The 14,511-nt window shown below is 36.8% G+C and overlaps 2 long non-coding RNA genes across 2 annotated transcripts in view; one reads left to right on the plus strand and one right to left on the minus strand.

Annotated features, from left to right (window-relative positions):
• Positions 1-4,153, plus strand: part of LOC107742004 (uncharacterized) — an 18,282-nt gene extending 14,129 nt beyond the window's left edge. The window contains exon 3 of the long non-coding RNA XR_001640265.1: positions 4,142-4,153. This is a non-coding gene — a long non-coding RNA (uncharacterized LOC107742004). The remainder of the gene's footprint in view (positions 1-4,141) is intronic.
• Positions 4,154-13,698: 9,545 nt separating this feature from the next.
• LOC107742003 (uncharacterized) overlaps positions 13,699-14,511 on the minus strand; it is a 21,702-nt gene continuing 20,889 nt past the window's right edge. The window contains exon 4 of the long non-coding RNA XR_001640264.1: positions 13,699-13,759. This is a non-coding gene — a long non-coding RNA (uncharacterized LOC107742003). The remainder of the gene's footprint in view (positions 13,760-14,511) is intronic.

Raw genomic sequence — 14,511 nt, forward strand, 5'->3', positions numbered from 1 at the left:
AACTGTAATCTGAATACATAGTTTTTTTTATGTAGCTGTAACGGATTACAGTTACTAGATTTTTGTATCCTGATTACGTAACGCCGTTACAAGTATTCTGTTACTCCCCAACCCTGCCTATGCCTTCCGCAGATGATATAAATACACATAAAAGACTTTCAACCAGCATAACAAAAAATGTTTTTGAACCAAATCACGACCTTGCCTTTAAAGCAAACTGAACCGAGACCATCTTTCGGTGGTCTAATGTACTGATAAAGTACGTTTTTTTTGTCATTTCAACAGTTCTAATTTGTGTCACTCACAAACACTCAAACAGTTTGATTAAAGTCGTCTATGATGCAGTTCATTATAAAAACCCTTTGTTAAATGAAGAACAAATATAGACAAACGTGCATTCATTGTATTTTTGAGTTCAGCTTTGAGAATGAAAACCGACCTGTTTGTTCCTCAGTATCTTCATGTTTGACTCTGAAAGCTTCTTCAATCTTCATGTCTTCACTCTCCTCTTTAATAAACACCATCTTTATAATAGTGTGTCTCTCAGTCGCTTCAGCAGGAGTTTTTCTGTGTTTAAGATCAGAATAATTAACGAAGTAAAATAAACCCAATCTAGATCTCTGGGGTGTCTCAATCAGCTCCCTAGTTCAGTAGTCAGCACACTAGTAAGGGAGACAGAGTTAATGTGGTTAATCTTAGTTAATAGCCTTAATGACCTAGTTATAAAAAAAACAAAAAACAGCAATACAATTTAAGAGAATGGGGAGAAAAAAATTACACTCATTTTTTGTGTTTAAATTTGGTATTTAATAACTTGTAAATCATTTTAAAATATTATACTTTCATGAAAACATTTACAATTGTTTTTTTTGTTTTTTTAAAGCTGTCATTACACGTTTGTGTTTGTTCTCGTTGCATTTTGAGCTGCAGGAGTCGGAGATTCGAATCACTGAATCATTTTGCGAAGCATTTGATTCAATTGACTCGGAGTTGGGAAAAGCGCTGTTTCTCCATCATCACTGCTTTACAGTGACTGAATTCGCGTGTATGATGAACTGATTCAGATATATGGAGCGACATGAGACGCATCTTTTCTGTTAATCATCGTACGGACGCGCTTTACTCATAAAAACAACGTTCATTCATGTAACTAGATAAAGTATTACAGTGCTACAGTCAGTGTAATTACGCCATTTACATCGCTTTTAAAAACTATACCATAACGGTTTGTAGCAAACGCTTTAAAAGCTTAAAAACACCAACCTTTCTACAACCGAATTACAACAGATGCAGCAGCGCGGCCTTGTGACGTCACGTCTCGAGACCAAAATAAAAGTCCCGTTCAGTCACAAATCACAAGAGTGCATAGAAATGTGTTCATGTTTTTTTGCTTTATCCCTTTAACTTTCATGTGTATTTTTGAGAGCATACGTGAAAATAGAGGAAGGGGGAAAAACACTTAAATTACTGTAATTCCGGAATGTTTCAGAATACAGACTTAAGTTTGGTCACATTTTGTGGTAGATTATTCTTGAAGTGAAGGTTTAATTTAACCTCAAATTCTGCAAAATCCAGGAGGGAGGGCTGGCAAAAAGTAGCAGACAAATTAAATGCAAGTGGTGACCATGTTAGATGTTTTTATCACTTATTTCAGTTTATATTTTTGTATTTTAATACTTTCATAAATACTTCATCATCTTTAATGTCAGAGCCACCACGCGACCCACTAGAACATGGGAACAAGTAGAAGTGAAATACAAGAATATTCTGCAAAGTGGTAATCTTTACTACTTTATACTTTAAGTCAAGGCAATCCATCACTACTCAATTCAATGGATTTACCATAATTAAAGTGAAAACTGCTCAACTTATTTACAGCTAATGTAAAAATATGTCGCCATGAGCTATGGATCTAATTTTTTAGAGTGTAATGGCATTGTGTTTTCCCCTTTTGTGCAGTTTTACTCAATACACCAACACGTTCACCTGTTCCTGAGCAAGTGCTGGCTGAAGCATGTGCAGTAAGTGCACTTTTTCTAACTTTTTTTTACATCAAAAGGGAAGAAAGTGCGACACTTTGTCCTGTGCAATGGAAACAAATGGGTATTACAGTGACGAAACCCTCTCAGATGACTGTCTTTTGGAGGAAATACTTATAAGTGCACTAATAACTTCATTTGTATCTACTCAAGAGCCTATTATTTCTGAGTCCACATCTACAGAAAGGCCTACAGAAGAGTCTGCACAGAGAGGTGATACAGAGGTGTTGTACTTTTCCTTTTTATTTTGGTTGGTTCTTCAACACAAAATATAAGAAATATAAAAATCCCCATTTGGCGGCAGTGGGGGTTTCTGCTTCAGTGCTAAGAAGAACTTTTGGATGACAGACTTAACAGAACAATGCCGTATGTTCCAATTTTAAAGTTTTTACAACTGCTTTTAAGTAACAGTTACATTCTTGACAGCTTTAGATAATCAGTATTGGAATTAGGACAAGAAGGAAAGGTCTACACGTCTTATCGGGATGGTATGCATTTCAAGTGCAACAATTTTATATCAGGTAGCGAATTGCGAATATTGCTGAAATGGTATGTGGATGATTTTGAGATCTGCAAGCCGTTTGGCACATCCAGAAAAAACCACAAGATCTGTGCTGTATATTGGATTCTCGCCAAGTTACCACCAGGTTATAATTCGTCACTGTCTTCCATATATTTGGCTGTACTGTGCAGATCAGACGATGTTCAGACGTATGGATATGAAAAAGTCCTTGCTTCTGTTTTGGAAAGCCAAGGAATTTTTATTGCACAGCGTGGTTGTTTTGTTGAAGGCACCGCGCAGACTGCCAGAGCAGACAATTTGGGAGCACATGGCATTACTGGATTTGTAGAGTTTTTCCAGTGAATACGTGTGCCGGTTTTATACGGCACAAAAGTCTGAAATTCAAGAGAAGGAAGTATGTTCGGATGTTTCTACTCTCCGAAGCAAAGAGATCAGCAGAGGATACTGAAAAGCCTCAGGGTATATACAGGAATCATGGAGTTAAATTTAATACCTTTTAAGACTCTTTCCATACATTTTAAGACCTCATCGCCACTCCAAGTTTTAACCGGTTACATCGGCAACACTTTAACTTACATTTACTGTATATTGATTGTAAGATAGCACAACTAAACAGACTTGCTTTGTGATAACTCCTTATCAATGCAAAAGCGGACACAGAAATCGCGGGAGCGTGCGTTAATGGTCAGAAGTTCAGCGAGAGCGGGATCAACAAGCCCCGCGCTATCACACAGCGGCGCAGTCAGTCAGTGAGCGCCGTAACAGATGACGTCTATAAATAAACTACACAGAACCCCACTATTCGGACAAATATACATAATGAAAAGATGATACAAAATTTAATACCTTGGAAAATGGCATTTAAGACTTTTTAAGGGCCTTAATTAACTCTAAATTGATTTATCAACTTTTAATACTTTTTAAGACCTCGCGGACACCACGGAGTAGCATCGGCCCGCATTGCTTTCAGTGTGGTCACTGGGATGATATTGTTTTAGGTGATGGAATAGGTTGGTTGTGTTGCCACAGTCTTGGTTTTCACCGACTGACGACATATTTTACAGATTGTTTTAATCCTTTTCTGTCAACAATTTCATCATCTTTCGATAACAACTCGGTTATTTTCACTTCCGTCGCTGCTTCCACTAATTTTTTGTCGTCCTCGTGTCGAGTTAGCTTTGCAAAGTGCAGCAGGAAATGTATTTTGTACTTTGACATGCACATTAAAAGCTGCATGCTGATTGGCTGTTGTTGCATATTTCTGCTGTGTGATTGGCTCTTAGATTAATCCATATAGAGTAAAAATGTCCAGAGCTTATCATTGTTATCGACATAAATTTTATCGCGATTCGATATGATATCGTTTACTGGCCCAGCCCTAAGCCTAACACAGTACATGTAGCTAAGTTTTTTATTACAAATAAAAAGAAAACCAGTAGATAGAACAGAAAAAGAATAGGGAATGCTAGTGTTAGAGGGTCTCTTTTTTTAAATAAAAATAAAACAAGATAGAATAGAAAACTAATGGAGTGCCAGTGTTAGAGGCTCTCTCTCTCTCTCTTTAAAAAAAACTAGTAAGAATAGAAAACGAATAGAGTGCCAGTGTTAGAGGCTCTCTCTCTAAAAAAAACTAGTAAGAATAGAAATAGAATAGAGTGCAAGTGTTAGTGTTTTTTCTTAGAATTAGACTAGAGAGTGCTAGAGTTAGAGGATGAAATGAAGTTTTACATTTACTGTGTGCAAGGACTCAGTCAGCCGTTTTAATTTCTTGAACTAAGCCACCCGCCCCAGTATACAAATCCTTAGAGAAGAGTAAAATGTCCTTCCAGATGAAGGATTGAGCTGACCCTGCATGTCTTAAACTTTCCATGCACTCAGGCGAAAAAGAGGGACATAACCACTCAAGACAACTGTAAGAAATGGCCAGTAGATAACATCAGTCTCTTACTGGGAAACCACCATGCTGGTGGTAATGTTTCTTTCCAGACCTGTAGTTTTGAATGTTATGATAGTTGTGAATTATTTGTAAGAGTCTAGCTCTGGAAGACTGTTACTCTTTAGTTTAACTTAGCACAGGGGTGTCCAAACTCGGTCCTGGAGGGCTACTCTCCTACAGAATTCAGCTCCAACACAAATTAAACACATCTGAACCAGCTAATCAAGGTCTTACTAGGCATACTAGAAACTTCCACTCTGCCCACACTGAGGGCTTATGTATGGCTTCTCTCCAGTGTGAATTCTAATGTGCCTGTTAAGGATTCCTTTTTGAGTGAAACTTATTCCACACTGTTGGCATGTGTAAGGCTTCTCTCCTTTGTGAATTCTCATGTGGACCTTGAGGTTTCCATGTTGACTGAAACCCTTTCCGCACTGAAAGCAGGTTAAACAACTTCTAGTTCCTATGTCTTTTTCAGCTCTTTTTCGTAAGGAAGTCTTTTTCGTCTGTGAGCAATTCAAAGATTTCTCTTCAGTTATGAAACCATGATGGTTCTCATACTGATCTTTCTCTTCCATTTCATTCAGTACTTCATTCTCCTCTTTAATTGCTGTCAGGTCTAAAGCAAAAAAAAAGAAAGAAAAGAAACAATTAAAAGACAAAAACATTTAAACATGTAAAACATCAAAACCAACATGTGTTGTACATCCTTATACACACTTAGCTACTGAAAGAAGTGTTGCATGTAATCTCAAAACATCTTTTAAATATTGTTTCAACATTTATTTAACTGATCAGTATTGGCTAGCCCAATCCTTTATTTTACGCCAGATGTCATGCAAGTGTCATGCAGTAGGTGGCAGTATGCACCTAGGTTTGTCAATGACCATTAAAAAGAAAAGACGACACTCAAGAACTAGTGAGGTCTATTCTAGAATGTTCAAGAACTAGTGAGGTCTATTTTAGAATGTTCAAGCTTCTGTGTTTTTAATTAGATTTTCATGAGATTTGGGTTATTTTTATAATAAAAGATATTTATACGAGAAATGCTAAGTAGATGCAGTGATTAACTACTTATAATGTTGTTGAAAAATGCTATTTATAGCCTATTATATGATCAAAACCCACATTAGATCACAATCAGAAGTATTGACAAACACTCAAAGTGGTTTAAAGTTAGTTTTGAGTAAAAGTGTAGTATAAATATTATAAATTGTCTCATGTATCTAGGGCTGGGCGGTATGCCCGTATATATTGTTACTATGGATTAAAACCGTTAAAGATTTTGCTATATTGTTTATTTTGCATTATGCAAATATATACATTTACCTCAGAAATAAACGTATTCGGTGACCTTGAACTCCAGCGTTTCCCATACATTGATTTATTTGTGGCGGACCACCACAATATCAACACTGACCGCCACAAATAGATTTTCCAAAAGGCGAGTGTAAGTCTGTGGGAAACACTGAACTCATTAGGCAGCTAGAAAAATGAACTCTAGAGAGGAGCATTTTGCTAAATTTAAATTTAATTTAAAGTTAGTTTCATAACTTTAATATTACAAAAACTTTCAGTATATTTTAAGTGTTTGTATACAAAACAACAAATTTCAACCTTTCATATTATTGACTCTCAGGTATATTTTTCAGCATTAGTTGATTTTTTTTTTCCTTGAGAAAATTTGCCATGTCCTGTACCTGATATATATCCAAAATAATCAATATTGAATCGAAATCGGAATCGAATAGAAAGCTTGTGAAGGATAATCGAATCGAATTGTGAAATTTGTGTCAAAACCCAGCCCTAGTTTCTTATTTACAGAACTGAACACGGAAGTGTAATGGACTTTCATCGTTGGAGACGGGGCGGGTTATGAATGAGTAATATGATTGACAGATGAGCAGCGAATTAGCTTCCTCTGAGTCAGAACAGTGATCGCAGAAGAGAAAACACAGGCAGCGCTGCTAATGCTAATCAGTATATCACTGGAAAATGAATGAAAATGATGATTTTGTCTGAGCTATGCATTTTAGGATGAAAACGCACTAGTGTAAACATAGCCTAAAAGATGTGGAAACTGAAAACTATTTTAACTTTATTAAAACTATTTGCACAGATTTATTGTGTTGGTTACATTTTGTTCCTTTGTGCTTATCGTTGGAGACGGGGCGGGTTCTGAACAAGTAATATGATTGACAGATGAGCAGCGAATGAGCTTCCTCTGAGTCAGAACAGCAATCGCAGAAGAGAAAACACAGGCAGAGCTGCTAATGCTCATCAGTATACCACTGGAAAATGATGATTCTGTCTGAGCTATGCATTTTAGGATGAAAACGCACTAGTGTAAACATAGCCTAAAAGATGTGGAAACTGAAAACTATTTTAACTTTATTAAAACTATTTGCACAGATTTATTGTGTTGGTTACATTTCCTTTGTGCTTTGTTTTGTTCCTTTGTGCAGTGGCTCAGGAGCTGAGTCGGAGTATGTAAAAGTGTCAACAAACTGAAAAAATAAAACAAAAGTTTTTTGAGGTAATGTAATCTTGTTAAAATGGATTTCATAAAATTGGCATCGAAAAAAGTACTGCTCAGGAACCAGTATTGAAATCAAGGTATCGATAACGAAAATTTTTGAACGATACCCAGCCCTAGACGTGTTAGATGTTAAATAGAGTTAAGCACAATAAGCAGTGAAGAATTTAATGCAGTGTTTACGCTGATTGACTCAGCATGCGCATATTGTGTTATTTTACTTTATATTATGCTATTTACTCATTATGGTATTATCTTAAAATTATGATGCATGGTCATGAAAGTAATCAATATACTGATCAATATGTTGAATTATTCTAATAGTGGATGTCTTAATACAGATTGTATGTATGAGGGCCCTCCCATTGGGCAGTACTGGTAGATTATACCATGTAAACATAGCCTAAAAGATGTGGAAACTGAAAACTATTTTAACTTTATTAAAACTATTTGCACAGATTTATTGTGTTGGTTACATTTTGTTCCTTTGTGCTTTTTTTTGTTCCTTTGTGCAGTGGCTCAGGAGATGAGTCCGAGTATGTAAAAGTGTCAAACTGAAAAAATAAAACAAAAGTTTTTTGAGGTAATGTAATCTTGTTAAAATGGATTTCATAAAATTGGCATCGGAAAAAGTGCTGCTCAGGAACCAGTATTGAAATCAAGGTATCGATAACGAAATTTTTTGAACGATACCCAGCCCTAGACGTGTTAGATGTGCCAACCAATTGGAGGCGGCAGAATAAAAGTTTTTTAAAAAGGTTGATTCGGCCAAGTTCCACCATTAAAAATGGACCAGGTGGGCTAGTAATAAATTGTGGCAAACCAGACAGGCATAGCCAATTAAAAATCGGAACTACCAACTTTGGTAAGGGAATAAAATGGACGCGCGGACAGAGGATTAGATGCGGTTACCGTTATCTCGGCTTTGTTACTTTGTTTAATAAAAGTCTTATTTTGACATCTGGAACTCTGCTTCTCGAGCTTCATTGACTACATTGAAGAAATTCATCATTGGCTCCGCGACACGACACGCACAGTAAACACCTCTCACAGACAGCATGCGATCGCGAATTCGGGACGTGCATGATGTTTAACTAAGTTATTAAAGGGGTCATATGATGCTTTTTTAAAGATCATTATTTTGTGTATTTGGACTTAAAATTATGATGCATGGTCATGAAAGTAATCAATATACTGATCAATATGTTGAATTATTCTAATAGTGGATGTCTTAATACCGATTGTATGTATGAGGGCTTTTCCATTGGGCAGTACTGGTAGATTATACCATTGAACTTAAATAATCCTATGAACGTTGGGTGAATTCCAGAGTATGACAGGAACATGTAAACAGATTTGATGAATGTCTCCTGGGATCACTGCCAACCAATAGGAGGCAGCAGAATAAAAGTTTTTAAAAATGGTTGATTCAGCAAAGTTCTACCATTAAAAATGGACCAGGCTACCAATTTTGGTCAAAGAAAAAGGTATAAAATGGACGCGCGGACAGAGGATTAGATGCGGTTACCGTTATCTCGGCTTTGTTACTTTGTTTAATAAAAGTCTTATTTTGACATCTGGAACTCTGCTTCTCGAGCTTCATTGACTACATTGAAGAAATTCATCATTGGCTCCGCGACACGACACGCACAGTAAACACCTCTCACAGACAGCATGCGATCGCGAATTCGGGACGTGCATGATGTTTAACTAAGTTATTAAAGGGGTCATATGATGCTTTTTTAAAGATCATTATTTTGTGTATTTGGCATTTTGGTCAAAGAAAAAGGTATAAAATGGACGCGCGGACAGACAGCTTTGTTACTTTGTTTAATAAAGTCTTATTTTGACATCTGGAACTCTGCTTCTCGAGCTTCATTATAAATCAGAATCAGAAATTAACTGATTTCCACAGGGGCATTTCTTACTTGAGGGCAATTTTATAACTACCTTATTAAATGTATCTGTGTTTTGTTTTGTTTTTATGTCAAATTTAACCAGTTACTTCAATCAATCACAACACTATATAGACAGTTACCAATCTCATTTTTACATCAACAAAAGCCATCTTTACACTGCAAAGGTGTAACATCATGTACACATATTTAAACAAAATTGCATAGTATACCATATATGTATGAGCTCAATCTTTGGTAAAAAAAAAAAAATTGCGCCGTTCTGCCATTTGGGGGCGCTATAAGACAGAAAAAACATAAATTCAGCTATAACTAGGCAACCGTTGGTCTGATCGACTTGAAAATTGGTATGCAGCGTCTTGGTCCAAAGTGGCACAAGTGTCTATGAGGACATTCGCATATCTTAAAAAACATGGCCGCCATTGGCCAAACAAGTTTAAGCACCTATTAAACAAGGTTAATGGAGGTCAATCGGAACAAATTTTGAAAGAAATCGGCCACTAGTTGGTGCTAACGAGTTTTTTTGGCTCTGTAATCACGTGTTGTTTCACATATTCACACAATATGCATATCATTTGATAGATTTCCTCAATGCACAACTTTGCCTCAAGAACCATTGCTGTCAATCAAATCGTTCATAGGTGGCGCTATAACAGTCATAACTGGGCAATTCCACAGTTTAGGCCTAATTGCAAGGACAATAGCCTGCAAAATCAATCTTCATGGAGAAAGCCATTGTCCTCGGGTTAACATCCTGAGAAAATCTGGGGTACAGCTGTGTGAAAGGCAGGATAAATCTGGCAATGGTAAACTAGTAAACTTTGATCAAAGTTGAGTTGATGTAAAATTTAACGTATGTAACATGGACGGAAAAACAGTGTAAATTCAAGCAGAAAGTGTACTTAATCTAATTCAGTTTAATAAAATTCTGGTTGAATACACTTGAAATTTATAATTATGTGTTTAATTATATGCTCTGAACACTACAGCAAACTTAATTTACAGAATAGCGGTTTCATTTCTTGAATACACTTCTTAAAATTAAGAATCTGAAATATGAAAGATGACTGTTAGTCTCCATGTTCATGTCAATTACAAAATAAGGATATTATCTTCTCTATGATAGGCTGCAATTTACATAGCCTGATTTACAGAATATGATGCTGCATGAATGGTGGCCTACATAGTATTTGGAAAAGTTTTTTCATTTCATATTAGGCCTGCCGGTGTGTTCCTTTTAAAATAATGAATATAGGCTACTTCAGACATTTATTAGGCATGATGTGCTAAATATGATTTGGAGAAATAATACACAAGACTATAGGCTATTGCTGAGCTGTGGCTGTTGGCTACACTTGCACTCAGGAAATAGTTTGACTCTTGACTGGTCAATTAAGTGAGGTAACGCTGAATCGCATGATAGGCTAATCGACCAATACAGGCAAGGAAATGAGCACAAATTCACGGTACGCTCTAGCTGCCATCAAACGGAGCTCCGGTGGAATTGAAAGTAAACTCGCGCATCGCCTGTGGCCTACATAATTTGGACATGATGAAGGTACACTTGACAGGCTGTGGAGCTTCATTTTACCACAAAGCTAATGTTTAAACTAGCTTTATTGTGTGCCGTCAGTGCGGAAAATCTGCGTGTGTTCCTTAACATTATAGCCCAGTTCACTGTTGTTTAAAAACCTATGCGATTAACGCCGACAGTTTATTCTAATGGCATAAGTGAGATTGTGTTAACGCACTATTAACGTGTTAACTTCGACAGCCTAAGCTATATTCTTACGAACATTGGACAGAAAAAAAAAATCATCAAAAAAAAATTACAAGATAAGGATATTATCTTCTCTATGATAGGCTGCAATTTACATAGCCTGATTTACAGAATATGATGCTGCATGAATGGTGGCCTACATAGTATTTGGAAAAGTTTTTTGATTTCATATTAGGCCTGCCGGTGTGTTCCTTTTAAAATAATGAATATAGGCTACTTCAGACATTTATTAGGCATGATGTGCTAAATATGATTTGGAGAAATAATACACAAGACTATAGGCTATTGCTGAGCTGTGGCTGTTGGCTACACTTGCACTCAGGAAATAGTTTGACTCTTGACTGGTCAATTAAGTGAGGTAACGCTGAATCGCATGATAGGCTAATCGACCAATACAGGCAAGGAAATGAGCACAAATTCACGGTAAGCTCTAGCTGCCATCAAACGGAGCTCCGTTGGAATTGAAAGTAAACTCGCGCATTATGGCGTTATTTTAATGACAAATGTCGAGAGCACATTATTGTAGCGCGAAAGCACATTAATATAATGCGCGAGCGTGAATCTCGCCGCTTGCGCGCGGATTTCCTTTGCTCTGACACAAAACCGGACGCGCGTGCTCAGATACACGCTGCTCTCGCCCAGAGTGTGTGCATGCACTTAAAAACGTGTCTCTCCTCTCACTCAAACTGTGTCCTGTGAACTCTCAAATCTCTCTGTGCTCATGCGCTATAGATATTAACTCTTTTCGCACCTGAATTAAACAAGTTGTCAAAAGTTATCATTATGCACTTTTAAAAAGTAGCCTAGTCTCAAAACAGATTTGTGCAGGGCCTTTCCTTGATTTTTAATTGTTGTATATTTTTTTGTTTTAACAAACTGGTTATTGTAGCTACTTTGTTTTACTATATCTCTTTTATGTTTGTATTTTGATCTTTTCTGCGAATGCACATATGCATCTCTTTGTAAAGTAGGCTACTTTGTATACACTGTTTTAAAAGGGTTATATTTGGTCTCCAAATCGTAAGTATGGGTTTAGGGAATAGTGCATCTGACCCATATCTAAATAGTTCTGTCTTAAATCAGAAGATTTCAGATTTAAGATTCAGGTGCGAAAAGAGTTAATATCTATAGCGCATGAGCACAGAGATTTGAGAGTGCACAGGACACTCCGGGCGAGAGCAGCGTGTATCTGAGCGCGCGTCCGGTTTTGTGCCAGAGCAAAGGAAATCCGCGCGCGAGCGGAGAGATTCACGCTCGCGCATTATATTAATGTGCTTTCACGCTACAATAATGCGCTCTCGACATTTGTCATTAAAATAACGCCATAGCGCATCGCCTGTGGCCTACATAATTTGGACATGATGACGGTACACTTGACAGGCTGTGGAGCTTCAATTTACCACAAAGCTAATGTTTAAACTAGCTTTATTGTGTGCCGTCAGTGCGGAAAATCTGCGTGTGTTCCTTAACATTATAGCCCAGTTCACTGTTGTTTAAAAACCTCTGGAAAAGTCAGATTTTCATGATATGTCACCTTTAACAGATGTGGGTTGAGTAGCCAAAAACTGTACTCAAGTAAAAGTACAAGTACTTATAGAAACAATTACTCAAGTAAGAGTAAAAGTAACAATCCTAACAGTCAATTGAGTAAGCGTAAGCGTAAAAATCCAATGGAAAATCTACTCAAGTAGAGAGTTACTAGTTACTTTGGATATATATATTATATATACTGTATATCAGAAATTAATGGATTTCCACAGGGGCATTTTTTACTTGAGGGGAATTTTATAACTACCTTATTAAATGTATCTGTGTTTTGTTTTTATGTCAAATTTAACCAGTTACTTCAATCAATCACAACCCTATATAGACAGTTACCAATCTCATTTTTACAATCAACAAAAGCCATCTTTACACTGCAAAGGTGTAACATCATGTACACATATTTAAACAAAATTGCATAGTATACATAGCCTATAAAAATAAATAAAACAGGAACTGCTTAAAGGGTGAAGCTGCAAAAAAAAAATCATTTCTGATTATTGCTCTTGATATTGTAGTAATGATCATTAATGTCGATTTATGAATTGCTTTTTACGGATTAGACAATCAAGACTTCACATTGGTTATTTCAGTAGCATGAAAAAACGAAACTGTTATTCAAACCTGGGAATAAATCTTTTTCTTCTTCTTAAATGACATGTGGCCAAGTATGGTGACCCATACTTGGAATTAGTGCTCTGCATTTAACCCATCCAAAGTGCACACACACAGCAGTGAACACAAACACACCGTGAACACACACCCGGAACGAAACGGTTATTCAAACTGGGAATAAATGACGTAAAGAAACAGAAGCGCTACATGACTTTCAGTCTAAAACTGAGCGGCACACTGAACATCTCCGGAGTTCTCCGCGGAGACGAATCAAAATGCACCTGATTGGATATTGCATTCATAAGCTCAACAGAAACGTGTGTGATTGGTTATAATGCTCAAAGCTGAAAAAAAAAAAAAACATGTATAAAAAAATCTTTGATGCATTGTGAGCAAATCTAAACGTAATGCCAATCAACACTTTTCCTTCATTTTCATTTTTCGCTTTAATCGCGACAGTTAAAAGTAAAAAAAAATACAAATCAATAAAATAACCACTTTTATTGAAAGACAAAAAAACTGGACAGAAAATATATTAATATTAAATATCAAAATAGGCCTATTTTTTAAATCAGTTCTATGTAACAGAATCAGATTTAACTGAATTTTTTGCTTAATTATCCAAATAATGTATAGTCCTATAAAGCTAGTATTATCAGAGCATGTGAGCAGAGCATAGTGTCACGAGAGGGTAGCGTTGTTTTACCAGCATTGCCCAGTACAGCTGTACTACATACTACAAAGAAATGTCCTGTCTGAGCATTATTTGAGCGGACTTTACTTTTCCGGTGAGCATGAGCAGTAAGTGACTCGAACCCACAACCTTTGGGTTACAAGTCCGACTCTCTAACCATTGGGCCACAACTTCCCCCCTAAATGACGTAAAGAGAAACAGAAGCGCTACATGACTTTCAGTCTAAAACTGAGCGGCACACTGAACATCTCCGGAGTTCTCCGCGGAGACGAATCAAAATGCACCTGATTGGATATTGCATTCATAAGCTCAACAGAAACGTGTGTGATTGGTTATAATGCTCAATGCTGCAGACCGCTTTCAGAAGGAAATCTGATAATCTACTATAAATGAAATGCCGCTATTGACACTTTTCATTTCACTTTACACATTTCACATGACAGTCGATCTAGCTTACCACTACTACAAAGTATTAACGTTACGTTACTTAAATGAAATCAAATGTATAGGCCTACCTGTGGAATCATTCACAGACAGCACACACATGGTGTTCAACTAATAAAGATCCCCATCGCATGCCAACAGCAGAATTTGCAGATTTAGCTTCAATTGACTGAAGGTCTTTATGTTCTCCCTGTTCTTAAATTTCCCGGTACGAATGAGAAACCCCTTCAGACGATTCAGTGCGTGCAGGGAACTGAACAAATCATTCAAAGTGATTCGCGAAACAATTCAGACCGTTTTGCAGGTTTGTTTCTTGAAAAGAGTCGACTCAAAAGAGTGATTCATTCGCGAATGTGGTATCGTTCATGTCCCAGATAAAAGAGACAGTGCGCTTGGAATAAAACGTGTTTCTTAACATGTATTGCATAAAAATTAAGTAACGAGAGGAACGTCGCCCAGTGTAGCGAAGTAAAAGTACAGTTTTTT

Source organism: Sinocyclocheilus rhinocerous, unplaced genomic scaffold (genome assembly GCF_001515625.1).
Source record: "Sinocyclocheilus rhinocerous isolate Xijiao unplaced genomic scaffold, SAMN03320098_v1.1 scaffold6217, whole genome shotgun sequence".
In the NCBI taxonomy this organism is placed as follows: domain Eukaryota; kingdom Metazoa; phylum Chordata; class Actinopteri; order Cypriniformes; family Cyprinidae; genus Sinocyclocheilus; species Sinocyclocheilus rhinocerous.